General features: G+C 36.9%; 1 protein-coding gene across 19 annotated transcripts in view; it reads left to right on the forward strand.

Moving 5' to 3' along the window:
• Nucleotides 1-21,240, forward strand: part of ADGRL2 (adhesion G protein-coupled receptor L2) — a 684,558-nt gene that overhangs the window by 382,328 nt on the left and 280,990 nt on the right. The window contains exon 1 of one of the 19 annotated variants that reach the window (XM_050769842.1): nucleotides 8,098-8,299. The exons of the other annotated variants lie outside the window; for them this stretch is intronic. The gene's annotated coding sequence lies outside the window, so the exon portion shown is untranslated. Of the gene's footprint in view, nucleotides 1-8,097; nucleotides 8,300-21,240 lie in introns of those variants that run through there. 19 annotated transcript variants of the gene reach the window in all.

Consider the following 21,240-nt stretch of genomic DNA (forward strand, 5'->3'; position numbering starts at 1 on the left):
CAACTTCATCTGCGGAGCCCTGATAATATCTAATTGTTCTCTTTAGTTCTGGGACCCATCTTTAGTAGTCATTGGTATCAGTTCTGCTTTTTTTTTTTTTGAGCCTATAAATTGTTTAAAGATAAAGCATTAACCAAAACCTCTGTAAGTACATGAGAATCTCTACTTTGTAGAAAAGAAATAATAATAATTTAAGAATACAGAGTATTTTGATTGCATATACCAATATGCCTGGCTAATGTCTACTGTTAGTTTTCTTTTTAGGACTTTTGTGTTTTTTTTGAGACAGAGTTTTGCTCTTGTTGCCCAGACTGGAGAGCAACGGCACAATCTTGGCTCACTGCAACCTCTGCTTTCCGGGTTCAGGCGATTCTCCTGCCTCAGCCTCTTGAGGATTTGGGATTACAGGCATGTGCCACTACACTCGGCTAATTTTGTATTTTTAATAGAGACAGGGTTTCTCCATGTTGGTCAGGCTGGTCTTGAGCTCCCAACCTCAGGTGATCCACCCTCCTCGGCCTCACAAAGTGCAGGGATTACAGGCATGAGCCACCACGTCTGGCCCTCTTTTTAGGACTTTTGATTATCAAGAGTTGTGTAGGTTGAGGTAAAATGGCACATACACACACACACACACACACACACACATATGTATATACACACACACAAAGCCATTTTCATATACAGTATATATGATATATATACACATACACTTTCATATATGGTATATATGATATATATATTCACACACATGCACAAATAAGCCATTTTCATATAGCATACAGAAAGCCATTTTTCCTCAGTATATATATGTGTATAAAATCAAATTAGGCCGGGTGTGGTGGCTCACGCCTGTAATCCTAGCACTTTGGGAGGCCCAGGTGGGTGGATCACCTGAGGTCAGGGGTTCGAGACCAGCCTGGCCAATGTGGCGAAACCCCATCTCTACTAAAAATACAAAAATTAGCTGCACTCCAGCCTAGGCGACAGAGTGAGAGACTCTGTCTCAAAACAAAAAAAGAAAATCAAATTAAATAATGTGTTTTTAAAGTGTTTATACCCATCCTACTGCCAAGAGAAGATCTAATTACTCAAATTGATTGAATTAGGTGGGATAACAGAGATGCCAACCCATCTTGACCCCACAGTGTTAGGCCAATTCCCTTGATATTAGGCCATTGTATGCTAAGCTCTTTTTTGAATTACTGTTAGAATAAAGTAAAAATAAAGACCAGGAAGAGCAAGCAAGACACAAGTAGGCTTGTGGGGAAAATGAGAGTTGGTGACATTAATAAAAATAAAAACGATACACAAATTGCTATATAGCACATCGTAATTTTCTAAGTGTTTATCTAAAGATGATTTGATCTTTTTAATAATCTTTTGAGGAAGATTGAACACTTATTATCAAGTCATTTTATAGAATAGAAAGTTAAATCAGGTGTTATAATTTTTTGTAATAAAATTTTTTGTAATAGGCATTTTTTGCCAGTATAATACTTAATAAAACATTGAATTAGATGTCAATAGTTTAGAATTTGGAGATTTCACATAAAAGCTCAGATATCTGACTTATCTAGAAAGTTGAAAGTTCTGGTACCACTGGATGACAGCGGTCCAATATTCCCCTGGCAACACAGTAGCACTTCCTATTGTCTTACACCCACACTCCTCGCTCATTAATCTTTACTAGCTTGGTCATTTTAGGCATTTGATTTTGAACCCCTGGTGCAAAAGGATTTTCATACTGCCATGCCCTGAATTCATGACAGAGGTAGGCCTAGAGTGCAGGTCTGTGACTTGTATTCTTTTACCATAAAATGTTTACATTGGACTGATATATGGCTAACATATCCTTCCTTCCTCTCCTCCAAGAGCCTTCTGCTCCCCTGAACTTCTCACAATTGCCCAAGAGCTCCTGTGTTCCCATGTCCCCATATGCTTGATGCTGTTCCTCATGCTTTTCATCCTGTCTACGTGCCACATTCCCATCTCCTGACAAAATCTTAGTCCTAGTGCTTCACTTAAAGTCCCCTGCTCTCTACAGCTGTCTCAGAGCCTATCTGTAACCTCCCTCCTCTCCCTCAACCATCATTTATTCAGACTCATCATTTGTTCAATAAATGTCAAATAAGAGAATGAAGAAGGATACAATAGTTTTAGGCTAATGCATTTGTCTGCCCTGGATTTACTTTTTTCCCGAGGTTTATGTTGGGTGACACATTATGACTTCCCTGTCTGTTTAAACTATCAGTCAAATTACTTCATAATAAAGATTTTGGAGAGAATGGCATTGAACCACATCTATCCCAGAGAATGTGGACAAAGTTTGGGCAACTTCTTTTTTGACGTAGTTCAACATGACACTAGATTCAGCATTTTAAACTCATTTATTTATCAAAAATGTTCCTTGCTTGGAACATGAGTTTCTTTACCACTTTAGTTTGGTAAACAAGGAAAACATTAATTCAAAGTCCAGAGAAGACAATACTCTGTTTTACCCCAGCAAGAGACAAATCAGTGGCTGGCAGGGGAAATTACACGTAGAAAAACGACACAGAGAAGATAAGGACTGGCCAGAGAAGATAAGGACTGGCCCGAGTTGTTGATTCAGCCCAGTAACATTTTTTTGACATTTACTGTGTTCCAGACAGTGAGCTAGGCCCTGGAGGTAAGCAGATATATAAATACATAGGTGCAATGGATATTATGGGCATCTGTACATTATATGAGGGATACAGAGGAGATAACAACTAATTCTGCCCAATGAAATCAACAAGATACCTAAGTAAGTTGAACGGTTAGCTGAGTCCTAAGGGACCCAAGTATATTTTGTACTCACTTTGAAGATGACATTAAAAACCTTAGCATTACAAAATAAATTTGGAAAATGGATCCTTCCTTCCTAAGGGTATAGATCATATGAAAAACACTTGAGAATATAGTATGTGCATTTAAAAAAAACACCCAGAAGATGCAAAATAAATGAATAGGAATATAGAGTCTCCAGATTCTACCTGAATTCAATCTTGGTTCAATTATTTGCTAGCAGTGTGATCCTGGAAAAGTTACTTAACTTCTTTGTGCCTCAGTTTTCTTCTCTGTTAAAATAGATGATAAAACTATCTACTTCACAGAGATACGGTTAGTTATAGATGAGATAATATATGTAAAATGCTTAGCACACTTTTTGGTACATAGTAATAAAAAAGTTAGTGATTAGCATTACTATAATATAACGTAGTATGAGCCTGTGCACTATTTTTCTTTGAAATAGCCAGCATCAAAATAGGATCATATAATTCAAAGCACTTATTAATAAAAACTTAGATAATTAAAACAAAAGAAGAAATCTCAAACCTAATATGCCTTGCATCATTTATGTGTCAGTTTTGCATTTTATTCTCACTCATCTTAGATAATGAAATGAGACCAGGTCCCATAATTGCCCTTCTGTAACTAACTGTTCAGCATTCAGTTTCTTGAATTTTTCAGTGAGGTTCGTCTTCCCATTGTAATGAATTAGTGTAATGCTATTGTGCTGTAGCTTCCAGTACTGCATATTACCAGTGAGAACCATTCTCAGCAATAAATTAACTTTCAAACCTTGATGAAAATCGTGAATCCTACATTTTCTTACATTGTGAATCTTAAATAAGCACACACATACGTATGTACATATACATCCCTTTTAATAATATGTGTTATACTCTCCATTTGAATTGAATGTGTTATACTCTCCATTTGAATTATTTTTATTGATACATATAGTTATTTGACTAAGAACATTTTAGGAATACTGAAAATAATATCAATATTCTTCTGGAAAAGTCTCAAAAGTCTTTTATTTCCTATTAATTCTTTGGTTATTCCTATAAAATTCAGATGAAACTGATTATTCAGTCTCTTCTAGATAGGGTAAAATAAACTTTCTGAAAATCTCTCGCAAGCGGGGACTCGACAGTCTCGATAACATACCGTCCTTTCATTCTGTGCTTACCTACCAAAAGTAATCTTAGGCTTTTCTATGTAATAAAATATACTAATATATAAAAAATTATTTTTAGTAAATAAATTTATTTATTTTAATAAATAATAATACTTTATTATTTTCTAATACCCACTCAAACTGGAATAGTAAAAATTACCAAATAGACACTATTTTCTTTTCTAAAGATATTTTTTATTTTACTAAATTGGGATCATTGACTGTATTTCCATCTGGAAGGAAAGGACCTTGCCTTATATTACTATTTCTGTGTCATCCCTTGTATTAGCACAGGGCTGAGGCAGCTATGTTTTGAGAATTGAGTGTGAGGCTGGGTATGGTGGCTCATGCCTATAATCCCAGCACTTTGGGAGGCCAAGGTGGGTGGATCACTTGAGGTCAGGAGTTAGAGACCAGCCTGGCCAACATGGTGAAACCCCATCTGTACTAAAAATGCAAAAATTAGCTGCATGTGATGGTGTGTGCCAGTAATCCCAGCTACTTGGGAGGCTGAGGCAGGAGAATTGCTTGAACCTGGGAGGTAGAGGTTGCAGTGAGTGGAGAGATTATGCCACTACACTCCAGCCTGGGCAACAGAGTGAGACTCTGTTTCAAAAAAAAAAAAAAAGAATTGAGTGTGAGCTGCTTGAAATTCCTCCCTGGCTGTATTCCTCTGTTGTGTTCTGGGCTTTCTGCCATGTTCTTGGGCAGTACCTCACTTCCATTTTCCCATTTCCAAGTCTTCTTTTGCAGACTGACGAATTGTTTGTAATTTATTATAGAGTAATGTAGCTCTCTCGCTATCCAGTGCTGCTTACCAGACCACACCCAGAAGGACCTAGACTTTCTCAACTTGAGTGTCTCCTCTAGATTTATCTAGTTATTTTCCTCAACAAAAGAACTATTAATAAGTGATATACGTGTTGCTCCTTCCAAGAAGGCAAAAAGTCATCTTGTTTCATTTTTACAAAACAGCATAGCAGGATTTATTTTCCCCTCTCGGCTAAAATCAACAAATATGTTTAGAGTATGTTGTCCATGTAAAGCTTTATATAGAAGAAGTCATTATTTACTTCTAGAAACTCCCATCTCAGGAAGTGAACCCCAAGAAGGTGAAGCAGATAGCTACATAAATAAGTTCTAGTGTCTTCAGGAAAGAAAGAACTTTGGATGTGCTTGTGGAAACTCTGACAATTATGTTTGAGATATCATGGAGAATGGGGCAGAGGCAAGAATAGAGAGGAGTTGATGTTAACTCGATTTTACCAGAAATTAAAGATTCTGAGAACTCCAGAACTTCAGAACAAACCAATGAGTTTGACATCAGTCTCTAACAAACTTTAGACAATTATCAAAATAAAAGTAAGCCTCTTGAAAAATGGCACTATTAAGAATCAGCATGGGGTCGCTAAGAACAAAGCAGCCACACGTAAACTAGTTTACGTTTCCTCTTCAAAAGAGAATGTAACTGGATTTTTGCAAGTATTTTAATCAAAATACTCATATGTTCCTAGAAGATAAGTTAGAGATACTTTAGAATATGGTTAGGAACTTTCCAAAATGGCGGAATTATCTCTTTAAAAGTGATTAAGAATGAACTTTGGAGTCAGACTGCCTTAGGGGTTCAAATTGAAGCCCTGTACCTTATCAACCATGTAAATTTGTGAAAATTGTGTAAGCTTCCTGAACTGTAATTCCCTCAACTATAATAAGGATTAAAAATTATCTATGTCATAAGGATACTGTGTTTCTTGTGACATAATTTACATAAAGTGCTTTTTACTCCTTATTATATAAGTGCTCAATACAAATGATAGGGGTTGTGTTTTATTCCCATTATCTAGGATTGATTGATTGTTGCCAATCTGAAGAGAGGTCTCTGAGACATGCACTGGCACATTTTTTTGCCAATGATTTGAAGGAAAGAGTTGAAAAAATATTGAAATAATGAAATATTGAAATAATGAAATAACAAAAATATTGAAATAATGATATTGTCAGGCTCCTTGCCAGGCTATGTGCTTTTTCAGGAAAGGGACCTGTCTTCTTGTCCTTGGTATGATCATTGCCTGACCCATAGTAGCCACTCAGATGTCTTTTAAAGAATGACACACAAAGAAATGTAGTAACCAAGACATTGGATAGCAAAATCAGGAATCCAAATATCTCAGATAATTAGAACAATGAGCCAGTACCAGAGATAAACTCTAGAATGGATGGAACACGTTGTAAGAGGCTTGATTAAACAGAATTTGGTATGAAAAAGATTTAGATGCTTTGAGATGTTTTAGTTTTATAAAAATTCGAGCACTAAGAATAATATGATGCCAACCCCTCCTCAGAGTGCATTTCCTGCCTCCACAAAATTCTAAATTATTAGAAATAGAGTCCAGAACAAGGCAGGCATCAGTACCCATGTATTTTGCATAATTAGACCACATTTCAAATAATGCATTCAGTTCTGACTGCCACATTTAGGAAAGGCATGGACAAACTGGAATCTCTCCAACATGGTGATAGGCCTTAAAAGCCGTATCATGTTATAATGATTAAAGGAATGTTCAGTCTGAAGAAAGAGGAGATGTAGAGAAAAATGATAGCCATTTTTCAAATACTTGAATAACTTTCATGTGGAATAGGGATCAAATTTATCCTCAGAAGCTTTAGAAAAAGTTCATATCAAAGAACAGAAAATTCAGGAAGGTATTGGTCAAAAATAAGGAAGATCTCTATTTAAAATGAAACTAGATTGTCTTAGAGGTAGTAATGTATTATCTTCAAAGTTATTTAATTTTAATTTACTTGGCCAATGATTACTGCTCACATATATGTGCATCCCATGTATACATCCTATATATGAAAGAAGCCTTCAAGAGTTTGCAGGTTAGTTGATTTATATAATTTATAATTTCCATATATGTAGTTATAAATGTACCTGTAAACATTTACTGAGCAAATATTTATTGAACTCATTACATGTCAATCTTGTGCTAGATGATGGGCAAGTTGAAGCAAAGGCAATATTTTGTAAGAAATTTTTGCTTGGGTGAGATATTGGAAGAAACTTTGATATTTGAGAACAAATCAATCTAAAAATAGCATAGTTTACTTGATTTAAATGTCATTAAGGAATCAAGGGTCTGAGAGAATTAAAATCCCACCTCTAGAGTACAGTACATTGACAAAATGGGTTGAAATTACAAGTCAAATGCATGTGCTTTCCATCTATTTAGCCCTATATTTTTTATACTTTGTTTTGATCATGTTATACTTGCATGACAAATAATACATATAATTTTGGCATGTTTCTAAAATCTTGTCTTGCTTCTTCAATACCTGAATTCCATTTACATACATAACTATAAAGAGATATGTAGCCAACCAACTTTTTTTAATACCACAAACAACAATAAAATAAATTAACTGTCTACTGCTCCTTAGGGAGCAAAAATGATTCCCTTTCCTTAAGAAGTTTACTTAATGCTTTTCCTATTATCCTTTTCTCTTCAGAAAAAGTAAAAGGATCATAACTAACAGATGTATCTGATTCGCTATCAGAAAATTTAAAAGCAAAATGTGCAACATACAACATACACAACGATGTTCATTTTGTTCATCAGAGTTTGAGAACTCTGATTTTATTTTCTCCTCTGCCTTTTGTTTTGCAAACAGTTGCTTTAGAAAAGGTGAAAATACAGTAATTCTCTATGTTTAAATAAAGCTATATTTTTAAGACAGGAACATAAAAAGAGCCTATTTTTGTTAAATGGTTAGATTTAATTAGAAGAGGGTGATTCTAAAAAGGAAACAAACAGAAAGCTGTAGAACAGCCCAGTCCTGCTCACTGCAGCCCAATCCTGATTCAGCAAATAGGTATTTGCCAGTAGCAATGAGCATTGTGTACTACAATGACGGTGCTGCTGAACTCGATACTGTTCCCACACCTCAGTTAGTCGGGCCCAGTGCGTGGGTAAATCATGAAGTCACCGGGTACTTGAGCAAAATATTGAAAGCAATGGAGGTTATGAGGGTTTAGAGACAGGTGGAACTGGCTACCTGATCACAGCCACGCCCAACTTTTAAAATGTACCTGGCAACAAAATTCATGCCAATATGACACCTGTCTGCTTAGGAAATTCCTGACGAAACACAGAAGGGCAGGCTTGGGATCTTAATAGTGTTGTGACTGTGATTTCCTTAGGAGCCTCTCTGGAAAAGGCTCAATACTCTTTTCTCACTTGTTTGCCAGTTGGAATTTGAAGGGAGCTTGATAACTGTGTTCTATGTGGATCCAGCATTACAACTGATAAGGTAAGGGCAATTATATCTCTTTGTTTGATCATTAAAGTCAGAGTATAAAGAAATCTCCTCCTACTCCATCTTCCCTTTCAAATGTAGATTACTAGGGCAATCTTGCCAGTGTATTTCAGGATCTTGAACTTGAGGGATAGAATTGTCTGGTGCCTGCTCTAAAAAGAGATAGCCAGCCCCTGCAATAACTGTCGGTACAGTTTCTGGCTAATGAAATGCAGAGAAATGAGGAAGACGGTGAGCTGTGCTTGTGTGGTAACAGGTGATTTCAGAGGAAAATGTCAAAGCAGCTCATCTCCCAAGGCCCTACATGATGATGTTTTAGTAGCCACTTTTATTCAGAGATTTAAATTTATGAAAAGAGAATCATAATGACATCTTAATTGCTCTGAGGATGTCTTTTCAAAAGAATTGTCACAGGAACAGTTCCTTCAGAGGAACAGAGAAACCAAAGGAGATGGCTTTTTGTGAAAGAGTTGAGGAAAGCCTTCTGTCCTAGAAGTTAACATTTATGGATCTCTCTGGCAAATAATAGTCTCCGTTTCAAGTCCATTATGTTTGATGAGGATTCAAAAAGTCTTAATCGAATCTAGCAGTCATTGCTGCTTCTTTCTTTCCTAATCTCCCTGATTTTGAATTATGAGATCTTTATTTCTTAAAATAAAACATCATTTGTTAAAGCCTTTTCAAAATTAAGACTAAAACCATCACAACTAATTGTTTCTTGGCATCAAATAAACAAATTTTTAAAGTTTGATAAATTGTTTGTAAGCTCTAATCAAGTGGGTGGAGTCATAAAAGAGGGGAGGGAACCCACTGAAACAATATATGTAATTTGTTTGCATTAGTATTTGAGATAATTATAAAGCAAGTGTTCAAAAGCTGTCCTTTATACCAGAAGGGGGAAAGATAGGAGAGGAAAAGCATAAGAACACCCAGCCATTGTCAGCTGCTCTCTAAAATATTGCTGGATTCACAATTGTCGAACATTAGCATTACTAAGAATGCCGGGGACAGAGTGTCACGTTGAATGTAGAATGATGACTTCATAGGAAGGCAAAGCTGAGGATATGACCAGTTTGCAGTCACAGAAAAATCAGCTTTAATTAATTTGAGTGCCAGCTCTGTGTATAATTACACAGCATGAGAGTTTGCATGCAAATGCAGAAATGCTGATTGTTCAAATACTTGCACTTGCTCATTAATACGTTGGGACTAAGCAGGGCTGGCAAGCAGACAGGGTACGGCACACACGGTGCCTGCAGGCTAATTTGTATTATACTGTAGTTAGCAAACAGATTTCAGATGTTTCTCCTTTCTTTAAATAATAAGCACAAAAATATGTATGTCATTTTCATCGGTGACATACCTTGTTTTCTTTTTGATTAAAATAAAATGTTTTGGGTTTCTGCAAAAGTGTTGAGGGTACATTAAACATTACTAGAACACTGATTTATAACTATTTGATATCAGTAACATTGATGCCAGGTCTGGGATATTTCTATTTGACATTTCATGTAATTGTCCAAACTGATCATATTTCATAATTGGTGAAACTATATTCAAACAATATAAGTTTATGATTAAATCCCATGGATGAACAAAGGGAGAGACACAGCTGTATTGCCTACTTGTTTGTCAAATCCAGGATCTTGTAGCCAGCATTGGCTAGGTCCAGAAGCTTCAGTAGGACTGATTTCTTTGTGAAAGTACCTAATCCTAAAATGTCCTGTGGTGAGATTTTCCATTCTGACCACTGAATCTTTTCAGAGTTCAGATTCAACCAAATGCCCAACTACCTTGACAACACCCTAGGGGAAAAAGTCTGCCTAAATCACTATGCCAGGAACATCTGACAATTTATTAAGGAAATTGCATTAAAAAAAAAGGGATTTGCCCAAGTTCTCCAAATCTGGTACTACTATCAATGCTGTCAGTTTTCTTGCCAACATTTCAATGTGTTTCAGTTCTACAAATATTTATACAGCACCCATTTCTGTTAGACACTGGAAAGCAGAGGATATACCATAGTAAGCCAGATAGATACAGTCTCTGCATTGGCTATCTCTTTTCTCCCAGGAATTGTCTCAGGAAGGAACCTAACTCAGTTCCCTGGGAAATACATGCTTTTAGCAGTCATTACCTTGGGGAAAACCCACATTACAGAAACTTGAATCTATGGCCTTCCATAAATACAGTTTTCATAGTCCTTCTGGGAGCCTGACTTGCTCTCTGATATTCTTTCAACCCTATTCTTGTGTAAGATGAAGGAAGCTACCTCTGCCTTGAGGGTTGAATGGAAATTTAAAGGATATGTGAAAGAGTCAATCAGGCAAGCCCAAAAGTTTCAAAGGAATAGATTGAAGAGGAAGGCTGTCATAGCTTTCCCTGAAAGCCTATATCTGTAAGAATAGTCATTTCTCAAGGAAAAAAAGGTGAACATGCATGTAGGTGGATATAGGGCACTTTACACCATTGGGTCTAACCAAAAGTAGGCAGGCATCTACCTACGTGTTTTCACTATGACCAGCTGAGGAACACCAGCTAGACAGCATCGCCCCTTCTTTCTAAAAAATCTGCCAATGTACATGTACAAAGATGGAAGGTGACAATAAAAACACTCATACATACCACCTAAGCTTCCACTTCACTTTCAGAGTAGTCATAGCCTTCTCATGCTACATATCACAAATATGCAACAAGGAAGAAGAAAATCCAGGATGGTGAAAGAACTCAAGGGTATCTTCATGGTGTACAACACAGTAATTTCAGAACAGTGGTTTTCAGAGAATAACTATGAATTGCAAGTACCCTGAGCTCAAACAACTTTTCCATATGGCTATGTCATGGTCAGACACACATGATTAGGAAACAAAAGAAAAAGAAAAAGAAAAAGAAATTTCCAAAATATGTATGAATTAAGAAAATAACATCTTGCTGGAATCAAAATATTAAAAAATATTTGCTATGTGGATTATTGGTATCTTTACCAAGGAGAGTTAAAAAACATCATAGGGGTTTTTGCCTATAAGAAATGAATTCTAATGGGGTTATGGTAATATATGAAAGGAACCATATTCACAGATGATGCAAGTAATTTAATAAAGCTATTAAGGGATAGGAAAGAAAGATAATATATTTGTAAAGAAGAAAGGAGAATTTATTCTGGAGCTAGAAAATTTTCAGGAAACCTGAGAAAACTCTAGCTACAGAGATGAAGAAAGCATGTAACCCAGTGTAGAAGCACAACACACTGGGGTAGTTCAGGATGGTCAATCGCCCTGATTAATACAGCGTGAGAACCACAGAAAGAATGAAAGCAGCCAGTGAGTCAGCAATGATTAGGTCAACAAGAACTGTTTCCTGAGATTTGTGGGCTGCAATATGTATTCCACAGAAGACATATTTCAAGGACATGAGAAGAATGAAGGGGAGAATAATTGAAGATAGCAAATGTGAGGAATCTGTACCCAGAAAGTGAAGCGGAAGAAGCAAGCAAGGAAAGTTTTAGGCAAGTGGAGATTTGATGATGTTTGTAGAAGGGAAGAAATTAGTGGAGCAGGGGCAATTCGAGTTGTTAGGGGAAATATGTCATTAATGGAACAGGAGTTGGGGAGAATCCAGGTAGTTATATGCCAGCTAGAGAGTTTTGTTTTCTGTTGTTGTTGTTGTTATCTTATTCCAAGAGAGAAGGACAGGAAAAGAGGATGGTGTCAGGAAATCTGAGGTGGAGGCGAGGAAAGTTATGAGAGTATGTGCTAGATGCCTTTGGTCCGGTGTGGACATTGGTGAGATCATCTCCTGGGAAAGTAAGTATAGGAAAGGGTGGAAATGACATAGAGATAAAAACAACTTCATTCTCGTGCTGAAGAAAAGGGAGAGCAAAATAATTTAAAACAATTTACAATGAAAATGGGTAAAAGAAAATGTAAGGAGAATGAAGAAATGGAAACTGGTTATTGTAAAGTTTCACTTAAACATTAACTTGTGCCAAGGTTAAATGAGTAATGAGTCTGGACTTGGGATTACCTAACAGTCTCTAAGTTTACATTTTCCAATATCAGCACACCAAAAGGAATGGGTTTTTTGTTTGATGTTTGTTTGTTTGTTTTATTTTTAGTTTAGTGCTCTTGTATTCTACATTAAGGAAGGAAGTGTGGGGCAGATATCTGCATATGAAATACAGGAGGCCAGTAAGCCACAAAAGAGCTTAGTCTTTAAGGAAAAACCCATCATCTCTCTGGAGCTACCCCTTCCCCTGCTTATCTTTGGTCTTGCTGGTAACAGTAAATTTATTTATTTAACTATGTGAGACCAGCCTGTATGGGGATGCTTAGGCCTCCCTTCATCATCATACTTCCCCTCTTACACAACCCAGATTCCTGTTGGCTCATACCACCTAGGTGAAACACCAAATTCAGGGCAGCTATCTCCTAAAAGGCAGTTAAATCTAATACCTATGCATTGCTTGGCAAAAAAGGAAGGCCCCAAAGGTCTGATTGTCTGCTTAATGGGTCTGGAATTACCATTAACATTTAGGATAGGTGCATTCTTAGGCTTAACTGGCTAGTCTGGTTTTCCTGCCTCAAGACAGAGCATAGCATATCAGTCACTAAGTGGCTGCCAGTGGACACAGGGCATCCGCTGGGAGTGGCGGGCCTGGGTATGGTCTAACAGGGGCGCTGAGCATTGAGATTCCTGGAGAGATTGGTGATAGTGGTATGTGGATGTCTGGGCCCTCAAGGACCAGATGGTAAGCAGTAGGAAAAGGAACAAGACAAATATGGTCTCAGAATACGTCCAGCCTGCCATTTGCTGCTGCTTCCAATTTCCTACTTCTTTGGTCCTCTTTCTCTGCTTTCCTCTTCCCCACCTTTCCCAGATCCCAAGTCTAAGGGTCCTGTTGACCAGGTAAAAGAGTTTGTAACATATAGGAAATAGAGAATGTTGAAGATTTTTAAACAAAGGAATGAAACTCACCTTAATTCAAAACTAAGGATTTCTTGAGGAGCTACTTTATATCAGGCACTGGAGTGTATGTGGGGGATTTGAAGATAAACATGTTAGGCCTTTTACTTAAGGAATTCATCATCTAATGGAAAGACAAAACTGTTAAACTCAAATGCTGGATGACATAGAGGCACTGAAGAGAGGAAAAGAGGATGATGACAGCAAAAGACACTTCTGCAGAAAAAGAAAAATACTAGCAAAAGAAATGTCTGAAGCAAATGAATGTATATATGGGAATGCACATAAATATGAACAAAACCGTGGTTTTTTTTTTTAGTTTTATTTATTTATTTATTTTTTGAGACGGAGTCCCGCTCTGTCACCTAGGCTGGAGTGCAGTGGCGCCATCTCAGCTCACTGCAACCTCCGCCTCTCAGGTTCAAGCAATTCTCTGCCTCAGCCTCCCGAGTAGCTGGGATTACAGGCACCCGCCACCACACCCAGCTAATTTTTGTATTTTTAGTATTGGCCAGGCTGGTCTTGAACTCCTGACCTTGTGATCCACCCGCCTCAGCCTCCCAAGGTGCTGGGATTACAGGCGTGAGCCACCACGCGCAACCCTGTGTATTATTTTTCTCACTGCAATGTATAATGTTATTTGGATGCAGAAAAGCCTACAGGTGTGCATCACCATGCCAGACTAATTTTTGTGTTTTTAGTGGAGACAGGGTTTCACCACATTGGCCAGGCTGGTCTCAAACCCCTGACCTCAGGTGATCTGCCCGCCTCTGCTTCCCAAAGTGCTGAGATTACAGGCATGAGCCACCGTGTCAGGCTAGGAGCAGCTCTTAAATGGCTAAATTCCTGTAGCCAGATCAGCCTGTGAAAGAACAGCAGGAAGTCAGCCTATAGAAAAGAGGTGATGGGCTGGGCGTCATGGCTCACACCTATAATCCCAGCACTTTGGGAGGCTGAGATGGGAGGATCACTTGAGGCCAGGAGTTTGAGACCGGCCTAGGCAACAGCAAGATTCCATCTCTATAAAAAATTTAAAAGGTTATATAAGCATGGTGGTAGTCTCAGATATTCAGGAGGCTGAAGCAGGAGGATCGCTTGAGCCCAGGAGTTTGCGATTTCAGTGAGCTGTGATCATGTGAGCTATATGCACTCCAGCCTAAGAGACAGAGCAAGACCCTGTCTTTAAAAATAAAAATTTTAGGGCTGGGCATGGTGGCTCACGCCTGTAATCCCAGCACTTTGGGAGGCTGAGGTGGGCAGATCACGAGGTCAAGAGATCGAGACCATCCTGGCCAACGTAGTCTCTACTAAAAATACAAAAATTAGCTGGGTGTAGTGGTGCACGCCTGTAGTCCCAGCTACTTGGGAGGCTGAGGCAGGAGAATCACTTGAACCAGGGAGGTGGAGATTGCAGTGAGCGGAGATAACGTCACTGCACTCCAGCCTAGTGACAGTAGAAGACTCCGTCTCAAAAATAAAAATAAAAATAAATAAAAATTAAAAAATTTTTAAAATGTTTTTTAAAAGGGATGGAAAAGAGGATATAAATGGTGGAGATACCTTAGAGGAGAAATTGACAGAGTTTTGCATATTATTGCAGAGAGAGACAGGAAAGCTGTCATACTTGACTTTAAGGTTTCAAACCTTGGTGATGACATTTTTGAAAAAATAGGAAACACAAGAGGAGATGTAAGTGTGAGAGGGAAGATAACGAATCCAATTTGGACATAATGAGTGTTTTAGGTGCCAGAGCTTGTCTTTCCAGAGAAGAGCAGAGTGCAGGTAGAAACCTGTATTTAGCACTGAGGAGACTCAGGGCTAACAGCAGAGCTGTGGGCATCCTCTGCAGACAAGACCCAAAGGATAGGTGAGATTGTCAACGAAAGAGAGAACAGGTGAGAAAAGGGCTACGGAACAAACTTTTAGATCACATACACATAGAATGCAAAGAGGAAAGAGACAGAAGTTGCAGTCACACAGTTAAAAAGAAAACTGAGAATGTCCCAAGAAAGGAAGAAAGGGTGGAGAGTTTCTGGAAGCAAGGCCTGATCAGGTAACAAGGAGGAGACACAGACAAGGAAGATGGAATATGAGAATATTAGATGTCACAATGACTTAGTCATGGATGACTTTCAGGAGAGAAATTTCATGAAGAGATTTCTTTTTATAGGAAGAGAAGTCATAAGCTGGGTGATAAGGACGTACCAAATGGTTCTAATGTATTTTAATATTGAAACAAAAGCAAAGCATTAAGCTTTCCAGGGGTTTAGCCCTAAATTGGAGGAACAGAAGATAAGAAGTAGGGACTACCTCAAAGGGTAAGGGAAGTAGTACCAATTTAACTTGGTCTGCTGCACCATTTTACCCAACCAGAGGCCTGTTGTAATCCTGGTTTCTCTCAAGCTGTTACTTCCCATCCTCAAGTGAAGGTGGGTGGTGGTTAATGGGGAAAGACTTGATGACTAAGGTTAATTATTAGAAAAATAAATACAGTGTACAATTATCTGGGGGGAAAAAAAGGATGACTAAGGCCATAAATCCACAATTAGGCTCTTCCTACAATTCATGCTTAGGAATTAAAGGAATTTTCCCCTAAGAATGTCATCTCCACTCCACCCACTGTTCATGGTCTATTTTATCTTTTTGAATACAGTCTATCCTCATAGGAGAATGTACAAATTTCTTGTTTAGTATGGCCTGCCCATAGGAAAAGACCTTGATGATAATCCTTTCAGTGAAAGTATGTTCCTTGGCTCCTGGTAATTTTTAAAGGCTATAGAATTCTCACAATAGCTTTGCTATCTATGTACCTAATTCAGTGGTCAGTCTCCTGACCTTATTATACTCAGTTTAAAAACCATGATAATCTGGACAATCCTAAATGAATGTGCATCTTTCCTTGGCTTTTGCTTGAATGTATGTCGTTGTTGTTGTTGTTGCATCCCCATGGTGGATGCTCAGTGCTCAGGTCTACCCCAAGCAATCTGATAACAAATAGCACCATATAACCTGTGAGTAGAATATTATTTTTGCCCTATTCAAATACTTTTTTTATTAGCCACCCACAAACCCTCTTCAACTACATACAGATACCTGTTTAACTGTGCAGCTGAGGTGTGGTATCTAGCTTGCTGGAAGAGAATATAATTATGTTTTTACCTAATAGGTAATCTCTGTGTTATCCAAGAGTTATGTATGGGGAATATGAATTATCCATGTGCCACATGAACAAAGCATTCAATTGCACTTAGCTTGTGTTCTTCTTTTCAAATATAAGTAGCTATTTTAAATACCTACGCTTGTTCTCTATTTCTTTTTAGTTGTAAGAATATCTCTGCCACTTACATAATTTTTGCAAACTTTTAATTTTTGTGTATATGTTTGTGTACATATACACAAACACACACACACATACACACACGCTCTGAAGCACTCAAGGAGGCACCTTCATAAACTTGCCCTGCATGGTTGCTGGTTTATCCATCAAAGAAATCATTACCAAGAGAATGCCTTGCTTTATATGCTTACTAAATTTTTTAAAAATGCTTTTCATTATATTTATGCAAACATAACTTGGCTAGCTCATAATTTACCAAATGCAAGCATTTGTCAGGGTTATTTCCAATCACTCAGAAAAATGTGCCTTTGTATATTTTGATTATTTAAAGCAATATTGTTTCCATTATGCGTATCTGTTGCCAGAACAGCATGACTGTCTTGACTGAATGAGGAAGTGGGAATGCTCTTAATTTTCATACATGCATCTGCAGAAGTACTTTTGATTGTTTAGCCAATGCACAGATAATGATGTAGGCATAAATGTTTTTGCACACATTTATTTTCCTTGGCACTTCAGAAGAGAAGGGTAATGCAAAGGGTAATTACATATACTATTTTTTGCATTAAAATTTACATACATCTATAGATATATGTATTCTAAATTGTAAGCTGAGGAAATGTTTAATATTTTGAAGCATAAACATTAGGATGGACTCCTTCTATAGAAATCTCTGTTATGTGATCACATTTTATTTATATACTTCAGCTAAACAGTTTTCTTTCTTTATGTTTTGCTTTGGGCTTGTATAAGCTTTCTACCAAACTCTAAAGTTCTTAGCGATCAAATAGTGCCATTCAAACTTGCTTACCTTGCCTTGAAACACATCAACTTACTTGCTCATTAGATGGGTCCATTATTTTCCAAGGGGACAGGAAAGGAAAACAGACAAGGTATTAGAGACCACTCTTCTGAATATGGTCTCACCATAATTATAGAATCAAACATTTTCTTTCTGGGTTACTATATTTCATTGAATCTAAGATGCTATCAATGGTAAGATGTACCCTTACTTTATATTCTAAAAAGAAAAACTAAAACTCTGCCAATGAAACTATGATATACTATTGATTGAACAAGTTATCCTCATTTCAGTGAAGTCATTAGGGTAATATAAAAGTAATTGTGGTATTTGCCATTAAAAGTACTGCAAAAGCAGCAATTACATTTGCACCAACCTAATGGGAGACAAGATCCATTTTACAATGGATAAAATAGGCTTTATGGAATAATTTAGAGAGCTTTAGCTCTTGGGTATAGTATGTTAACTGTATCAGCCAACTCAATGGTGATCCTTTCCTGCAAGAGACTATCTCCTCTATTCAGTGAGATTAAAAAAATGTACTATGGATTCCAAATTGATTCTGCTGTTTCCCATGTACAGAGTTATCAAGAAGATATTTTATCTTTTAAGAGAGATGACTTTGGCTTGAAGGAAGCAGAATAGTATAAAAAGTAAACACAAAAAACAAAACAAAACAAAAAACCTTAGTGTTTGGAGTTTTTTTTTTTGTTTTTTAATTTAAACTTTATTCTTGTTTCTGTGAGTCCTTAGGCTATGGGTTGATCTAGCTGACACATGATTTCCCTACTCACTGTCTCCTCAGTTCCCAGTTTTTCTGCCCATCAGTCTGTCTTCTGCATACCATTAAGAGGCATTTGAAATTTTGAGGGGGGTTAAATATGCCTTAAAAAATCATTATAAAACAATATTAAAAAATGGTCAACCAAGCTTTAAAAAAATTTTCAAAACATGTTAAAAACTATCCTATTCCTAACAAATTATTGTAAAATGTATACATTGATAATGAAAGAAGTAAAGTCAATTGTTTGGCTATCAGAGAAGGGACTTACAGAGAAATAACTGGTTCCCGACCCCCTCACCACTTCAACTTGATTTAATTAGTTGATTAATTATGGCTGAACAACTAATCACCTGTGGCCTGTCTCCTTATCTGTTTTGGAGATAGGCATTATGAGGCAAGAAACAAAGCTAGGGGGAAATACTAAATTGCAATTTAATTGTTCATCACATATTGCATATCAAGATATTTTCTAACGTGTCAGATTCTTCTGGCATTATAGGCAATATTCACTTACTCATCACTCATCCATCTGTTAAATAAACCCATATGAAGCACCTCACGAGTCTCAGGTACTCTGGATAGAAGGATGAACAGTGCTGCTTCCTATAGCGGTGGTTCTCAAACTTTTTGAGCTAAGAACCCATTTCTACTCTCAAAAATTATTGAGGATTCCAATAACTCTTGTCAGTCGCGGTGGCTCATGCCTATAATCCCAGCACTTTGGGAGGTGGGCAGATCACTTGAGGCCAGGAGTTTGAGATCAGCCTGGCCAACATGGCGAAACCTCATTGCTACTAAAAATAGAAAAAATTTGCCAGGTGTAGTGGCGCACACCTGTAGTCCCAGCTACTCAGGAGGTTGGGCTATGAGAATCACTTGAATCTGGAAGGTGGAGGTTGTAGTGAGCTGAGATCATGCCACTGCACTCCAGCCTGGGTGACAGAGAGACACTGCTCAAAAAATTTAAAAAAAAAAAATCAAGAACTTTTATTTTTTGTGAGTTACATCTCTCAATATTTACCACATTAGAAATTAAAATGAGAAATTTTAAAATATTTAATTGTTAACTCAATATTTATGAAGAAAATCAGCCTTGCACAGATACTACATGCAAAAAAGGAAGAATATTTTAATAGCCTTCTCAGATAAATGTGCTATTCTTCTTTGATACTGAATAAAACTTTGACAAATAGTTTATTAAAGGTTAGTTGCGAGGTGGAATCTGAAACCATATCAATGAACATTTAAAAATCTGCTGCATTAAAACACATTGGTTAATCTTACATTTTGAATAGATTTTTAACCAATATACTACATGCATGATTTTGCAACATCATGCATTGGTCATTTGGAAAGTATTGTTTCACTGAGTTATGTAGATTTCTCATATGTCAGCATATTTCATAAAACATTTTAAAGGAATCACCACTGTTAATATCAACACAAAGCTTATCAGAAAAGTCTTTACATATTAGGAAGCTGTAAAGTTCACAGTTACAGGTACAAATTGTTCTTCAGGTTACAATTCTTGTCTGCACGTTTGGATTTTATCATTGGCAATAAGTACTATTGATTATTTTCCTTGAAGTGATTTGGCTTGCTTTCATTCATTGTTTAAAAAATATCTGCACAACACCTAAATCTGAATAACCATCGTTAGTCTGTCAGTTGCTTTTTAAAGTAAAAATGGTATTTCATGAAGAGAGCAGCTATGTCAGGTTATAACTCAAACATTTATCGCATAAGTGCTTTTCCTCAAGACAGTCAGACTTTGGTAGTCAGTGAAAGTGCTTTTTGCATGCATCCATTTTGTCATATAGAATATTAAAGATGTATATTCAGAGATTTAGATTTCATAAAATTAACAATGATTTCATTGTTTTTAAAAAGACATCCTTAATTAAAATTGGTATTTTTTGTTTGTTGTTTGTTTTGTATTGTTTTTGTTTTTGTTTTATTGCAAGTGTGAGGTGGCTATATGACTATAGTGCTACATATGGTTTGGTGCCACAGTTTTAATTTATGCTAAGATGTTAGCAGTTTTTTTCTATCATCATTGCAAATGTCAACAGAGTGAAAAAGGCAAATAATGTCTTAGTATGATATTGAAAATAGATTTGACTTTATAAATCCCCCTGAAAGTGTCCAGGGACCCCAGAGGATCTGCTGACTTCACTTTGGGAACCTACTCTAGAGATTCAAAGGTTAAGGGAGAAGATAGATTAATGAACATGAATTTTCAGTGATTTGTAATAAGTACAGTGATAGAGGAAAGCAAAAAAATATTTTCAGAGCACTTTCTAAAGGAGAATACATATGAGTGTGATACTGAAGAACACCCAAGTGTCAGCCAAGTAAAGAAGGAAGTCTTTGGCTAATTGAATCCTGTGCCTGGGAATATGATTTCTGTTTTCATTTTACCAATGCTTTCTAAAGTCTAAAGACATCTCAACCATATGGTTTCTATATGGCAATTGGATACAAAAAAAAAGTATGCCCAATCAAGTAAAGCCATTAATAAACAATTACCATTCAAGGTTGAGTTGCTATGGGAATTTGGAAGGAAGGACCTGGAGAGCTGCATGAGATTCCATGTTGTATTGCATAGACATTTTTATGTGGTAAGCCAGATGTCATCTTTCAAGTACTTTTGGGCTCTGTGTCCCAAAAGAAATGAATTCAAATCGGTCTTCATCAGTGTGACCTGACAAGATGTCATTGAACTATTTTAACTAACACTGAAAAAAGGTGAAATTACTGACATGGATTGAATTCCTAACATATGACTTGGTGACCTTACAGATATGATTATATTTAATTATCAAATAATTCAATATGTATCACAATATCCCTATATTTAAGACCAAGAGACTGAGGATCAGAGACATTAAGTAATACGCCAAAGGTTACAAAAGCACATAGTATACAGAACTGGCCTCTAAGCCAGCTGTGTCTAACTGGGAAATCACTGTTCTTTCTCAAACTGGGATATATATAACTGGGAACAGGCAGAGTTATATCAAGTGTAAGATAAGCCCCAGAAAACACAC

The sequence above is a fragment of the Macaca thibetana genome, chromosome 1, assembly GCF_024542745.1.
Source record: "Macaca thibetana thibetana isolate TM-01 chromosome 1, ASM2454274v1, whole genome shotgun sequence".
Lineage (NCBI taxonomy): Eukaryota > Metazoa > Chordata > Mammalia > Primates > Cercopithecidae > Macaca > Macaca thibetana.